We start from the raw sequence: 15,922 nt of genomic DNA on the forward strand, positions 1-15,922 counted from the left end.
TGAGTTATCTCTAAACTCAATTTCCCAACTTGAAAAGGCTAGGCCACTCCAAAATATCTTCTCAGTCTTTTCTGAATAGCCTGGTGGATAAGTGATATCTCTTTCCACATCAATCCAGATGTAGAACTCAACCCCTTTATAGGGTTCCTCAAGAAATCCAATCTATACTACTTATGGTTTTGAATCGTGTGCCACAAAAATTCAGTTGGTGAAGTCTTAACCTTCAGTCCTCAGAATGTGACCTTATTTGGAAACAGTGCTGTTTCAAGTGTAAATAGTTGAAATGAGGTCATATTGGAAGAGGGTAAGCCCTTTGTCCAGAATGACTGTTGTCCTAATAAAAAGGGGAAGTTTAGACCCACCCAGATGCAGACGCAGGGAGAACCCCCCAGGAGGATGGAGACAGAGATCAGTGACACTTTTACTCACCAAGGACTGTCAAGACTGTGAGAGAGCACCATCAGCTGGAAGACAGGTGTTATGGTTTGGATGTGAGGCATCCTCCGAAAGCTCACAGGTGAGCTTTTGAAGGTTCAGAGAAGAAATGATTGGGTTATATGAGTCTTAACCTAATCCGTGAATTAATCTCTGGATAGGGATACACTTTGTGGGAATTAAAGTAGTAGGGTGTGGCTGGAAGAAGTGAGAATTAGGGTATATATTAGTATCTGGCAAGTGGAGACCTCTCTGTTTTCTGATTATGATATGAGCTGCTTCCTTTTACTACACTTTTCCACCATGATGTCATTCTGCCTTACCTCTGGCCCCAAGGAATGGAATCTGCTATCCATGGATTGAGATCTCTGAAACTGTGAGCCCACAAATAAACTTTTCCTTCTGTACTGTTGTTCTGGTTGGGTCTTTTTAGTCACAGCAGTGAAAAAGCTGAGTAAAACAACAGGCATGGAGCCCTTTGTGCCACCCCCTCCACCAACACCTTGATCCTGAATTTCTAACCTCCCGAAAGGTGGGAATGAAGTATGTTGTTTAAATCACTCAGTTTGAAGTACTTTGTTAGGGTGGCCCTGACAAATCAACACAACACCCAATGTGTACCAAGCTGAGAGATTTTACTGGAGAGATCTGGTAGGAGGTACATCACGGGGAAGAATCACATCATACAGATCTCAGCATTTCCCCAGTTAAATCATTCCACCTCTCTCCATTCCCTCTCCTACTCCACCCCTCCAACCTGAGTTAATCCCCAAATGTCAAGATTTGAATTTGTCTCACTGTTTTTCTCCTTTTCAGAGTAGCTTTTTCTCCTCTTTGAAGTTATGGCAGCAACCAACATCCAGGTCCTGGAGCTCGGCTTCTAGCCCAAGCATTAATCAAACTACATATCTAACACAAATAGTCCATTCACTTAGAGGAATTCCTGTGCAGAATGTAATTGTCAAAATATTTTCTAGGTGGCCTGGTTTCAAATCTCAGTGGCACACAATTCAAAACTGCATGAACTCAATGACTTCACTTCTTGAAAATGAGGATGATGGTAACATTCCATAATGTCTGTCTTAAGTTTTTTATGCTCCCCCAAATAGATTCTGAGACAGACATTTGTGTTCAGATAGTTCTCTGGGGAAGACTTCCAGAAATAGCACTGTAAGGGCCTGAGAGGTGCAGGATGGAGCACAGAAGGAGGCTGGGCAGTGACACAGGTGGAACAGAGGCCTCGGCCCACTCCATGGGGAGCTGTAGAGCTGGATGGTCTTTCTGAGTGGCCACAGAGCAAGGGGCTGGGTCTTTGTTCACTCTCACCCACAACTAATCATTGGAAATACGCTGCCCCTGGTGAGTGGTCGTAATCTTAGATGAAGCATTTTCCTTGACTGAAAGCAATTTCAGAGAGCAACTCAGATCTGAGCATTCATTTTGCCAATTTTGGCTAGGTGGCTGAGGAAGTGAGGGTCTTGTCATCAGTCGTCAGGAGATATATCACAGTATTTACTACAGGACTATTGTGAGCACTGAATAAGTTAATATGCAAAATATGCTTTGAATAGTACCTGGCACATGGTAAGTGCTGCATAAATGACAGTTGTCACTATATTCAAGACTCACATGTGCAATCCTTTAGTTTGTATAGTAGCATATAGATTTGTAAAAGAATTTTAAGTAGATTTGGACCCTGATAAAGGCTCTATGGGTGAGTGAAGTACATATGTAATCCACAATAATTTATATTAAGAAATTAATGTTCAGAGCAGTTCAATAACTTGTCTAATGTTGCTCAGTTAGTGGGCTCACATATTTTCAATTCCTCTTCTCTCTCTACCTCACAGCTAATTTTTAAAACCACACTCATGTATAAACCCGCCTTTATCAACCCTAATTTTAGAATGGACTGTTTTAAGGACTTAAAGCTCTGCAGTGCCCTAGTTTAGAACAGATACAGCATGAATGACCTTGCTTCCTTGGTCCTGCCCTGAGCCATGCTGAAGTTGCAAAGCTGGCCTGTGGGAAGGTTGACCAGTTGACTGTAAGAGCCCTCCTGAAGCCGTCTGTACTCAGCAGACTCTGTGTTTTCATGTATGTCTGGCTCTCCACTCTGAGGACCTCATTTTGTGTTGAGAGTAGGGTAGATTTTCAGGGGAAGAGCACACTAACAGACAAGACTGAAGTTTAAGCCAGAATCCTACTCAATTAAATTGCCCAAATTCTTGAATCCCTAGAGCCTCTTTATAGTCAAACTATAAGCATTTACTTGCTGAGAATCAAATCAGAACAATGGAATTTGGTTTATCTTAAAAGATATACCTCAACTAAAATAACTGGAACCCTTTTCCTGTACTGTAGGATTACCTACCAAATCTGCCCCAGTGGTTTTGCCAGGTGACCAAAGGCCTCCTCTCATGTGGTTAGGGTTGTGCATGTGCTGAGGTCTTCTTCTCTGGGAACTTCATTTTGCTGTGTTCCATGCTTGACCACTTACCCTTCTGAGATCATTACATTAATAACTCTATTATTATTATTAATAACACTGGCTAGATGGCTATTCTGCCTCCTTGGAGAAATTTTGCATATCCCTGTGTCAGTTTCATAGCCTGACTCTCAGAGGGCGATATTATGTCCCCATCCCAAGAGGCAGCAGAGTGAGCTGGACATTCAGAGCTCAGGCTGTCAGTGAGGGCTGCCTGGGCTTATGTTCCAGCTTGCTTCTGTTCTGGACTTTTTGTTGAAGATTGAAGATTGATATTTTGAGATAAATGAACATATGCTGTGACGTTCTGATATGGTAATGACTTTGATATTACCCTTGGACAGCCTTGGGTGACATGACATGTTGATTTGTGTGACCTGGGACAAGTTGCTTCAACTCTGTGTGCTTCTACTTCTTTATATAAGTAATAGAGGTGTACTACTCTAGACTTTGCAGTATTGTTTAATGATTTAAGGAAATCATTCATAGAAAGCCCTTGGAAGAGTGTCTGGCAAGAAATAATGGCTAATTCAATCTTAATTATTATTGCATACAAGGTAATTATCCGAGTAGACATTTATTGAGTATTTATGCATTCCAGATATTATTGAACGTCTTACCTGAACATCACTGGAAACTTCCAAAGCTCAGTAGCATGAAAACTATTTCAATTCTATTTTATAGATAAGGCAATGGAGACAGAGAGGTAAGAAATCGCAGCAAAGGGGCAGAGCAGGTGACCTGGGGAAATGAGCCTACTGCTGCTATGTGTCATTTACATGTTCTAGTCTTGCAAGGAAGGAAGCATCAAAACTACTCCCTAAATGAGAGTACATTCTTTAGGAACATGGTTTCACCAACTGGGATCCTATAATGCTTCTTCCAATGCCACAAGAAAGAAACTAGAAATTCTCAAGTCACCAAGAAGCTGGAGCTCTAGCATGTATAGATTTCCTTTTCTGTGTCTCCAGGCTGCCCATCTCAGCAACTGAGCAGTACTGTGACCTGGATTCCCTTTATCTGCAACTGCCCCAATATGTAGTTCTCTGACTCTTCACTGGAGTTCCCAGCATAAGCTGTCACCAGTTCCCTATCTTTCTTCCTGTGGGCATCATATCGTGCTTGCCCAACTGCATGTCTTCCAAGCATAGGCAATTAGGATGTCCCATCTTGTGCCTCACTGCCTACTCTCCTCCAAGGCTAGGGCCGAAGGAAGTGTTTCATAGGTCTTCATATCTCTCAGGTTGCCTGTTTGATAGTTCTTAATTGGAGAAAAGCCATTTAAGCCTTAGATCACAAAAGACATAACTGGAATAAAGCCCATGTCTCCTGACTACCTTCTTCATTACAGTTGGGGTTGGAGCTAGTGATTTGGGCGGAAACTACACTGATGTACATAGGGCCTGGAATCTGACAGCTAAGGCTCCTGCAAAGTGCTTCTACACAAAATAATAAAGGATGCTAGGAGCCAAAGACCAAGTCTGGGTCCCCTTAAAATAGAGTAAGTCCATATACCAGTGCTGATTCATAAAACTACAGGGTCAGAGGAGCAAGAGGTAGGGATTGAGGTTGAACTGCATAAAAACAGTTTGCAGTTAAAAGAGTTTGGAGGGCATTTAGACCAAGACTGGCAAGAGGGGGTCCAGATATCACAGCTAGATATCACAGCTAGATATCACAGCTCTTTTAATGCACCTCTCTCAGAAGTGTGGTGCGTAGGGTGGATGGGGAGGTTCAAGCCAGTTTCAAGGGCTGTGATCAGTGAGACAGCCTCAGATGCTTTTTCTTTACCACCTTCATCACTTCATCATCTCAAGTCTTAAACACAGGTGTTATGTTTAGTTGTAGAGAAGACTCTTCTAGATCTTTTCAATCTGTTAAAGATTGTTGGGACTTTTTGTTGAAGATTAAAGATAGATATTTTGAGATAAATGAACATATGCTGTGAGGTTCTGATATGGTAATGACTTTGATATTACCCTTGGACAGCCTTGGGTGACATGACACTGTATCGACACCTCAAGTTCTGACCTTTGCATATGCTGTCCTTTCCGTAGTTTGTATCATTTTCTTTCTTTAAGACACATCTGGAGCATCCTTTGGCTTTGTGATTCTTGTGCTATGTCTGCATGGTAACAAGAATACCTGATGTTTATTGAGTGTTAATTATGCATCAGGCACAACCAATTTGGGAAGTATTATTATCTCAATTTAACAGATGAGAAAATAGGGTTTTTTTGTAAGATAATAATTATCCCAAGGTAATTTCTGGAAACAAAAATTCAAATCCAGAGAAGCCAAATATAACCACTATGTAAACTGCCTGCAGCTCATGCATCAATCTGTTCATTCATCCATACTGCAAATATTCATTGGATGCTTCCTACATAGAAGGAACCACTCTCATCCCTGGGGATACAACACAGAAGACACAGCTTCAGTCTCAGCCCACATGGTTTTACATTCTATTGGGGGAGGATGATAATAAACAATACATGTATAAATAAGTAACATGATTCCAGGAATTATAAGTGCAGAGAAGAAAAATATTAAAGAGGGAGTTACCTTCCTAAATGATAGAGGGGTGAAAAACTGCTCTGAGGAGATACATAAGATTACAGACCTGAATAAATGACATCTTTAGCATACCAAAAAGTGTGACTTTGTTTTTGCAAGCAGGACTTGGTTTTATTTTTGTATCCCCAACATGCTTCTGGATTTATAGTACTCAAAAGATGATCATATGATGAAAAGAGAATCAGGACCATGAACACCAAGCAACAGCTAGAAATTCACATTAGGCATAGGGAGAAATGAATGAGAGCATTGGCCTGGATTTTAACTGGAGGAGACTGCAGTGAGGAGATTTCCTCTGGACTCCTTGTATTTCAGGGACCAACGACTTTCTGGCCAAGAAATACATGCTATTCCCTCGCCGCTGTGTTTTCTGTGGCTTGCATTTTTATTGGTTAAATATATTTCAATCCACAATCCACAGCAGGGAGCTTTGGTCTGCTTTCTTTTCTTCCAGGAACTTTACAAATAGGAATGATTGCATCTGTCTACTGAATATTCCTGTAACTGCTGGCAGCACCAAAGATCTTGAAAGCTAAAATGATCAAACAAGGAAGGAGTTCTGAAACTGTATTTAAGTCAGGTACAGCTCAATAATTTCATTACCTCACAACAGCTCCCGAAGAGAGCTCAATTTTATTAGTGAATGACACCCATGGGGGAATGGAAGCTCTTGTAGTTTCTTGGTGATAGAAAGGAGGGCTTGGATATTTATTCAGATTTTATTTATCTTGTTTGTACTATAGGTATTAGGATACTCCAAACAAATAACCAATTCTCTATTCAAATCAATAAGAAATCTGAAGACTGACTTTGCAAACAGTGTCAAATTTCAGAAAGTAGTCCCTAACTGAATGGACCTAATGAAATAATAGAAGAAAAAAAGTAAAGGGGTATTTGCAATTTTTATTTAGTTTAGTTGTTTTGCATTTCAATATCAATGTTTGAACCTCATGTTGAGCCTCTTAGTCTTTGAACAGGATTACAAGTGAACTGGAGAAAGAGAGCCCAGGGTCAGATGGCAGGGATGGAGTTGGGAATGGAGGAGAGATGTTCAACACGTGGTCTGAATAGATTTGTTGAACTTTGATGTGGAAGCACCATCTTGGGTGTTGCCAAAATTTAGCACACTTTTAAATATTCTGATCAGTCTTAAAAGTACACTCTTTCCCCTTCATTTTTTTTTCTCCTCCTCCACATCTCTGCTTTACTGCCTGCATATTGAAACACTGAACACACCCAGTCAGATGCCAGACAGGGCTGTCTCAGGGTCTAAAATTACCCACCCAATGTGCCATTGATTAAAACCATCCCTTGGAGCCCATCCAGAAGTCCAACTCAGAGAGTTTGAAATAAGTATATGATTCTCTTTATAGTCTGACATGCAAATTATGAATTTAACTTTTAATGAAAGGCATTTGAATATTTTATTTCCTAGTCTGGCAAGAAATAATAACTTCAGGATGGGAAGTAGGTGCCATTCCCTCCTCATGAGGCCATGACAGGTGTCATTCATCAGTCTGGCCACTCCCTTCCATGTGTCTGGCCTTGGTCTCAGAACACTTTACAACATTGTGCTCCAGGTGGCAACTCCCAACTGGTCATATTCGGCTCATAATTGACATCTTTGGCATTCTGTTTAACTCACTACAACAGGAAACTGATAACCTTGTCCTACCTGTGTGACATATCTTAAAAAATAATATATTTAATATTAATAAAAACAGAGTTTGCATAGTTAAACAAGATTGCATAGTTGTCTTGGCTTGGGAAAACAAATATCAAAATGAACTGTTGTGGACTGGGGACGTGGCTCAAGTGGTAGCGCGCTCACCTGGCATTCGTGCGGCCCGGGTTCGATCCTCAGCACCACATACAAACAAAGATGTTGTGTCCGCCGAGAACTAAAAAATAAATATTAAAAAAATTCTCTCAAAATGAACTGTTGTTTGTATTGTAAACATGTGTATTAGAATAGATTTTTGTAAAAACCCTTTAGTGTTGAGAATAATGATGGTATGGATTTCAGAAAATGCAAACAAATCAGCTATGGAGTTTGGTAAAGGCAATAGGTAGCTCTAGGATACAAAAAGCATTAGAAAGTGTGGAGGGATGTGTAGAGAAGGACAAGGAAAGGGGGAATAAGTCAGTTCTTTCCTTCCCTGTGGGCCGTCTCTCTCTGTCCCTGTCCCTCTCCTTTTCTCTCTTTCTTTCATACACATGAGTAAACCTTTACATGGCCATAAAGTATGTCTTATATATGGAGTCTTCATTCATCCATTTTATGTCAAATTATGTTCTCAGTTTTTCTGGAAAAGACAGAAAGGATAAATAGAAAAGAATTTTAGAGTCAAAGGCCTTTTTGTGAAAGCCTGGTGCTGCCGATGGTGCTTTCCTGCAGAAATCTGGGAATATAATTTACCATCTTGGAGCCTTGGTTTCCTCAGGAAAATGGCTGGCAGTAATGAAAAGCTAATAATATTTACCTTAAAGGTTTTTATGAGAATTAAAATGAATGAACTTTTCTGACAACATTTGAAAACAATAGAGCACTGACAAATATGGGCAATTTTTGATAAATGATGAGGGGAATACTCATAAAATTCTAAATCACACAGTAGCTATCATTATACATCAATATTCCTATGAATATTTTTAAATTTTCAATTAAAAGTTTTAAAATATAAAACTTTTTGTATTCTGTGTTTCTTACAGAGGCAATATCATTGAACTTGGGTAATGTTTTATATTAATTCTATTTCCTCTGAGTATCTTTATAACTATATATATAATCATATATATATGCACTATACACACACACACACACACACACACAACTTTATATACTATTCAATGTAGATTCAGTAGCGGCTTCTGTTGACTTTGTATTAGGAGCAGTGTGGCAGTCTCTATTGGTTGGCCCACATACATCTTGTGAACTTCAGAAAACTAAGCAGTGCCTGATCTCTCTGTTTCTCTAAAGTTAAATTTGGATTCAACTTGGTGCTTTTGTGGTCTACTGATAGCCAATTAAGCAGCAATCTGTTTATTTAATGTTTAGTCTAGGCCCGTGGACTGAATTAATCCTCCCACAAACAATCCTCTCACAAACCTGGGTCCCTCACTGAATTCTTCCTCAATTCTCTTTTCTTTAGAATAATTGTGGACACAAGTCATTTTTACTGTCTGTACCAATGAAAGTAGAGCTCAGTTACAGCTTATCCAAAGGCAAGATGCACTGTCGGAAGCATCTCGAAGGTACATGCATGGAATCCAAGAGGAATTTTCTATGCCCATATTTGTTAGTGCCTTATCATTTTCAAGGATCCCCACCAAAGTGTTATCTCCCTGAGAACTAAGAAGCACTTCCCTCTTGCATCTTCACTGTTATGGTTTGGATTTTAGGCATCCCCCAAAAGCTCACTTGTTAGACAATTCAGGAAGGTTTAGAGAAGAAATGATGAGTTTGTAAGAGCCTTAACCCAATCAGTGAATTAATCATCTGATGGGATTAATTGAGTGGTGACTGAAGGCAGGTAGGGTTTGACTGGAGGGGATGGACATTGGGGGCAAGGCTTTGAGCTCTATATTTATATCTGGCCAGCGGAGTTTCTCTCTCTGCTTCCTGATCACCGTGTGAGAGGCTTCCCTCTGCCACACTCTTCCTCCATGATGTTCAGCCTCACCTTGAGCCCCAAGGAATGGTCCCTGCTGTCTTTGAACTGAGACTTCTGAAACTGTGAGCCCTTAAATAAACATTTATTTCTCTATAATTGTTTTGGTCAAGTCATTTAGTTCCAGCAGTGAAAAAGCTGACTAAAACAATCCCTCCCGTCTTCACTGTTTTGCTGGTGGATCGTGACTCTACCCAGCTCTGTGCCTGATGCCACAGTTTGTTTCTTTCATCTTCTGGGGTCCTGTCAGTTAACAGCCTGGCTGCACTTCTGAACCACGCTGTGCCATTAGTTGAGTCGGTAGTGTTCCCCAGGAATGATCCTTGAGGCTTTTCAGAGTTGCATTCTACTGTGTCTCAGTATGTGACCTTAGTATTCTAGCATTTAATTGGATTGCACAGGTTCCAGAACATAAGGAAGCATTTATAGTTTTCATCCCTCTCCGTCGATTTCTCCTGCAATTGAATCTTGGATGAGTAGGATTAACTGGTGTAAGGGAAGCCAATTGCTGTCATCAGGACTGCTGATGGAATTGAGTGCCCACGGCTGACCTCTGCCTTCACGCCTGCCTTCTTCTTCTCCAGTGCGGATGTTGGACTCCAGTATTGATGCACCCAACTTTATGGACCTAGATTGACATACAATATTTAAGACAATGTAAGCACTGTTTTAGGGCTTTAGGGCTTTTGGACTTTATGCTTTTCATCTTTAAGACACAAGAGAAAATCGGAAAGGAGAGAAGCTATGAATGAGAACTTTCATCTTCTGTGTCCATGTTCAGATTCTTCCCTGATCCCAGTGCATCATGGGAATGAAAAACATGGCACCTTACTCTTCTGCTGCTCCTCCTCATCATGTATGGTATGTGGATTTCCAACTCAGGTGAAAAAAAACAAAGAATTTGGACTGGGTATTGACTTAATTTTACTTATTTTAAATAATTTTTAACCATTTGCCATTTACCAATTTTTATCATTTACATAGTCAGGTAACTACTTCCTCTTAGCCCAAAAGCTCAGCATGACAATAGCAATAAGAACTTGACATGAAGATTTGTGTCTATGTGAAAAAATCCAGTTTTAAATGAAGGAGAGGCAGAGTCTAGCATTCTGAAGAGTTGGTAAGTTGTGTATGGTAATGAATGCACCCTGCACAAGAAGCTGGCACTGCTCTGTATCTTGAAAATGATACAAATTGTTCCACAGTGTCACTGATCTCCAAATATGCTAAGCAATTTCTGCATCAAGGCCTGCATCTTCTCTGCTCTTCCCTTTACCTGAAATACTTTCCACCCAACCAGTTCTCTGAATCCACAGATAATAGCATCTTCCCATCATCTCTAATCATTCTCTTTCTCTCTTAATCTGTTATTATTATTATTTTTTTTAGAATGCAACTCCACCTGCATATTGTACATGCATTTGGCTTATCAATTTGCAGTCTCCCCCCACTAGAAAGTATCTCTTCTCTGCTGAATTCCAACAGTCTGGAACAGTGCTGGCCACATCACGGGCCTCTCTAACATTATTGGCATAAATGAATACATGCAGTCTGAAGGTATCATCCCATAACCTTGTAACATTAAGTTTATCTATGGCCCAGAAGATCTGGCATGTCCTTTCAGAAAAATTTATAGCCGCCATAGCTTACAACTTACTGAGTGCCATTTTCTAGTCACTTTTTATATCATATCATTTTATCTTTATAAGAATCCTCTAACACTGGTTTTATCTCCAATTGAGAGGGTGAGTAAAAGGTAGTTCACAGAAGTCTAGCAAAGTGGCAAAGGCCACGGTTATGAAAAGGGGGAAGCAATGTCACTATGTCACATTCTCATGACTCCTAGATGAAGTTTATATCATTTTACCTGGCTACTTCTCAGAATAAGAGCAAAAGAGCAGAATATTTCACCAGTTAATGAGCAAAACTTTGCTTAATGAGTGCTAGTTAATTTCTAAGGTTAGCTAACTAGGTAACTAAGACCCGACTTGGAATTCTAGCTCCAGCCTTGGAAAGGATAAGATATTGAGCATGGTATTTTCTTTAAAATCAGCTTTGTGGAGGTGTAACTTATATATAATAATACATACTCAAGTGTACAGTTTTAATGAATTTGGACAAATTTATATGCTATGTAACAAACAGCACAATCAAGATACAAAATACAGGGCATTATAAAATATCAAATAGTTCCATCACCTATTAAAGTTCCCTAGTGTCCTTTTACAGTCCAGCCCTTGATGCCCCATGTCCCCAGACCCCAGGAAACTACTGATATGCTTTGGATCTCTTGTATTAGTTTGCATTTTCTAGAACTTCCTATTAGTAAAATCGGGCAGTGAGTACTCTTTGCACTGCTTTTTCTGCCCAGCAGCAGCTTCAAAGATCTGTCCCTGTTGTGTGTATCAATAGGTCATTCTTTTTCATTGCTGAATGTGTCCCATACTCCTTTCTGTGAGTGAAACACAAGTGGAAAAATACAATGTATAGTTATATTAAAATTGTATGGAATATTTTAATACATTCTCCTGCTGATGGATCTTTGATTGTTTCCAGCTTGAGCTGTTATTGATAAGCTGCTATGAACATTTGCATGAGTCATTTGCAGGAGTCTTTGTGTGGACATAGGTTTTATTTCTCTTCAGTGGATACTTGAGAATGGAATTACTAGGTTGCCCATGTTAACATGGCAAGTCTGTAATTAACTTTATAAAAACTGCCAAAATGTCTTCAAAAGTAGTTGTACTATTGAGATATCTCTTAGTGTTGTATTGCTTATTTGTAAACCAAAGGTGTTTGATTAGATAATCTCTAAACTCTAGGATTTATTGTGTTAAATTTCTGGCCTCTGCCTGTCCTGAGCTACTATCACTTTATTATTTCTCCTTTTTATTTTGCATATCTTAATTTCCAGAACTTTATCTTGTTCTTCTTAATGATGATGATGATGATGATGATGATGGAGGAAAGCTATTTGTGTCAGATGCAATGCAAAATGCTAAAAAGAATTTGCTCTTTTAGGCTTTATAGTAGTATCAGCAGTACTCTTTTCATAATCTGTCTTGGCAATGAAGAGACAGAGGCTCAGAGAAGTGAAGTAACAAACCCCAAGTTAACAAACCTACTAACTGGCCAATCTACTGGGCCACTTCTCAGTTTCTGAGCTCCCAGCCTTTACTTTGGTATTCAATTTCCCACTTCTGCTTTTTTAAGAGAAAGATCTCTTTACCTAGATGAAGTCTGGACCTATCAGTTTCTTGGTGTTGTTCACCAGTTTTTCTCCCATATCCTGGCATGATATCCGTGTTCAATGACCCAATAACTTTCCAGAAGGCAAAAAAAAAAAAAAAAAAGTAATTTAGAGAGTGAGGCAGGCTTACGATCATCTTACTTATGTCAGCTCCATTAAGTTTTCATTAACAGTCAAAATGGGGTTTCTCAAGTCAGCATAATACCAGTAAGCTTTGCTTTGGGAAAAAAAAAAAAAAGAAATGCTTAACTAATAAGATCTCCTGTCTACCTTTTATCTGAATCTAGAGAGTCCAGTCATTTCAAAGCATCTTAGAGGTCATTGCCAATTTTGCACTGAACAATTAGCATCCTCCTTCTCATCAAGTGGTGAAATTACCATGCTAGCTCTTTGCAGGAATCAGAACATGTCATTGGCTCTTCAGGTTTCTCTGTGCAGTCATCATTAGGCACAACATGGACTCAGATATTGAGTATTATCATTTAGATTAGTAAAGGATTGTGTGAGTATTCTGAGCATTTCCCATTCAATTATTTTTCAGGATAATCTTAAGAGGCAAAAGTTGATACTGTATCAATTTCATTCTTCACATGCCAGCATAATGCCTAAGCTACATTATGTGGCTTGTGAGCAAACCATTTCTCATCTCCACATTATTTACAGTGCTAATCAACCAGTAACACTTAAAAAATTATTGACTCTAAAAAGTCTTGATGAGAGTTCTGAAATTGCTTTCCTGAAGTGACCTCTGTGTCAGTCTTCACTTGTAACCTCGAGGAATTAACTGAAATCCCAACTCCTCCTCGTCTTTTGTTTTCATGAGTCTTATTCTTTGCATTTCTAGGTCATTTATAATCACGCTTAGACAATTTTAATTTAACTATGCATTGTATTTCACTTGTGTTTCACTCACAGAAAGGAGGAGTGAGAACACTGAATTCAAATACTGGCTGCACCACTTGAGAACAATGGGTAAGTTCCACATCCTCTGTGTGCCGCAATTTCCCCACCTTACACAGCAGAGAGTAGTGTTCGCAATTTATAGCAGTAATAGCTGTTTCCTGAGTTCCTTGCAAGCAATAGATGATAAAAATGTATGAAAACTAGTATGTAGTAAATGCTAAATAAGTGGTAGTTCTTCCTTCCTTCTTCTTCCTCATGCATACATGCTAAAAACTCTCTGAGGTATAGTTACGCCTTATGCCTCTGGAAATATTGTATCCATTCTAGGATTCAGTGAACTTCTAATTGGTACCTACTCTCCACTTGTTTCTATATGTGGTCATGAACAAACCAATTGTCTCTTTCCTTGTGGCCTTATGGTTTAGCAGAGGTTATAGACGCGAGGTAAATGAAAATGTGATTATATGGTTTCATCACCACTTGGAACATCAGGGAATTCTCTGTACTATTAATAAAATCAAGTATGTAAAGCAATTTACTCCGGAATGCTGCTGGAGAATAGAAAAGTTATACTTATGATGGTGCCTCTTCTCACTCTCTGGCCTTCATATTTGTACATCTTTCACATTTCCCTTAGAAATATTTTGGAATTAAACAGATGTCTACTATAGACAGAAACTAGTTTCTTTCTATTTTTTTTATAATTATGTTACTGTTGTTGTTTCAAAGGGTTCTGTGGTAAAAAATGTAATACTTATCCAGTACATGCTTGTAATCCCAGTGGCTTGAGAGTCTGAGACAGGAGGATGGTGAGTTCAAAGGCAGCCTTAGCAACAATGATGAAGTAACTCAGTGAGACCCTGTCTCTAAATAAAATATAAAATAGAACTGGGGATGTGACTCACTAGTTCGGTGCCCCTAAGTTCAATTTCTGGTACACCTCTGCCAAAAAAAAAAAAAAAAAAAGAAAGAAAGAAAGGTAATATTTAATAGTTAAAGTTTCAGTGTTAGAGTTATTTGACTTTTTTTTCGTTTTTTTTTTCTCATTCCCAAGTTTTCTGATTGTCTGACACCACCACGGCTTTCTGTGATTATTACCAAGTATATTTGTGTATCTATGTTCCTTGACTTAAGCACTGTGCTAGGAACCTGCAGTGATTCTATATGGAAGAAACATAATTTAGATAGGGAAACATTTAACTGAAAAGATAATCTGAAATGCAGAGCTAGTCTTTGTTTGGTAAAATGAGGCTGAAAGAAACTAAAATTACTAGATAAACTATAAAATGCATTCATAAAAACATAGAAGTTCTAACCTGGGATAGTCAGGATGGTTTTTGATTTAGAATAGAGAGTGGTAAGCAAATCATTGCTTTGGCCTTAAAGACATCTACCAATCTAAATTAAATTAAACTACTGAATACGGTTGGCTGTGTTGAAGAACTCAGTACAGAGGCAAACGGAAGTAAACCTTCAGAGCCTGCCAAGGTTGCCTAATGAGTAATAAAGATGGTAGTGTCTGTTCCCAATCCTAGGACACCCGATTTGGGTACCATTGGACACGTTGGTCAGTAGAAGCCAACTGAAGTGAGAAACCTAAGATGTGAATAAATTGAACCAAAATACTTATTGTGGAGAGAGAAGAAAATTTCTAAATGAAGCAATGGACTTGACCAAATGTTCAGACCAGAGAGGACAGTTTCAAAATGGAGAGGGGGAGGTGAAGCAGAACTTCTTTTTGGAGTTGGGGTTTGAGCAGCTGGATTTTATAAAAGATAAGCCAGACTAATCATATATATATATATATATATATATATATATATATATATATAAATCAATAATGAAAGGGAGGACTAGTCAGTGTGTACGGCTGGAATTGTAAGCAATGTTTACTAAAAAAGTGAAATTTGGCCCCTACTTCACTTCTCATATCCATAATTCCAGCTGCATTAAACAGTTTAAGGTAAAATGTCTAGCTATTACAGGAGAGAGAGAGAGAGAGAGAGAGAGAGAGAGAGAGAGAGAGAGAGAGAAGGTGAGAGAGAATCCTCAAACAGAAAAGGTTTTTTGCATTTCTTGAACAGGGAAGATTTTCTATGTCTAAAAGCAATGATAAATTCCAAGAAGAAAAGATTAAGAGAAGCAATATTATCAAAAGTCCCTCTCCCCCTATTTTTCTAATAAAGTACAAAATTTGAAAGGCAAAAAATTATTGGAAATGAACCTGCAATATATATAACCGAGGGATAATATTCTGATACACACAGAACACACTAAAATTAAAATATTAAAATTAAAATGTTAAATTAAATTAAAATATTAAGGTTATAATAGTCAGTGAACATTGAGACTGTATAAAAGGGATATAACTAGATAATAAATGAATATGATAATATGATAACATCAGATAATATTCACTCAATATATAGTCTATGCTGGGCACCATGCTGTGTATTTGCACATATTCTTTAACTTAATCTTTAGAACCGTGAAAACTAGGTTCTATTTTGAGCCTTAGTTTATTGATACACAAATAGGCAGAGAGGGGCCAGGTGTCCTTAGGGATAAGTTTTACATTTCAATTTCTTTTGTGTTTAC

This window comes from Urocitellus parryii, chromosome 5 (genome assembly GCF_045843805.1).
Source record: "Urocitellus parryii isolate mUroPar1 chromosome 5, mUroPar1.hap1, whole genome shotgun sequence".
Taxonomy (NCBI): domain Eukaryota; kingdom Metazoa; phylum Chordata; class Mammalia; order Rodentia; family Sciuridae; genus Urocitellus; species Urocitellus parryii.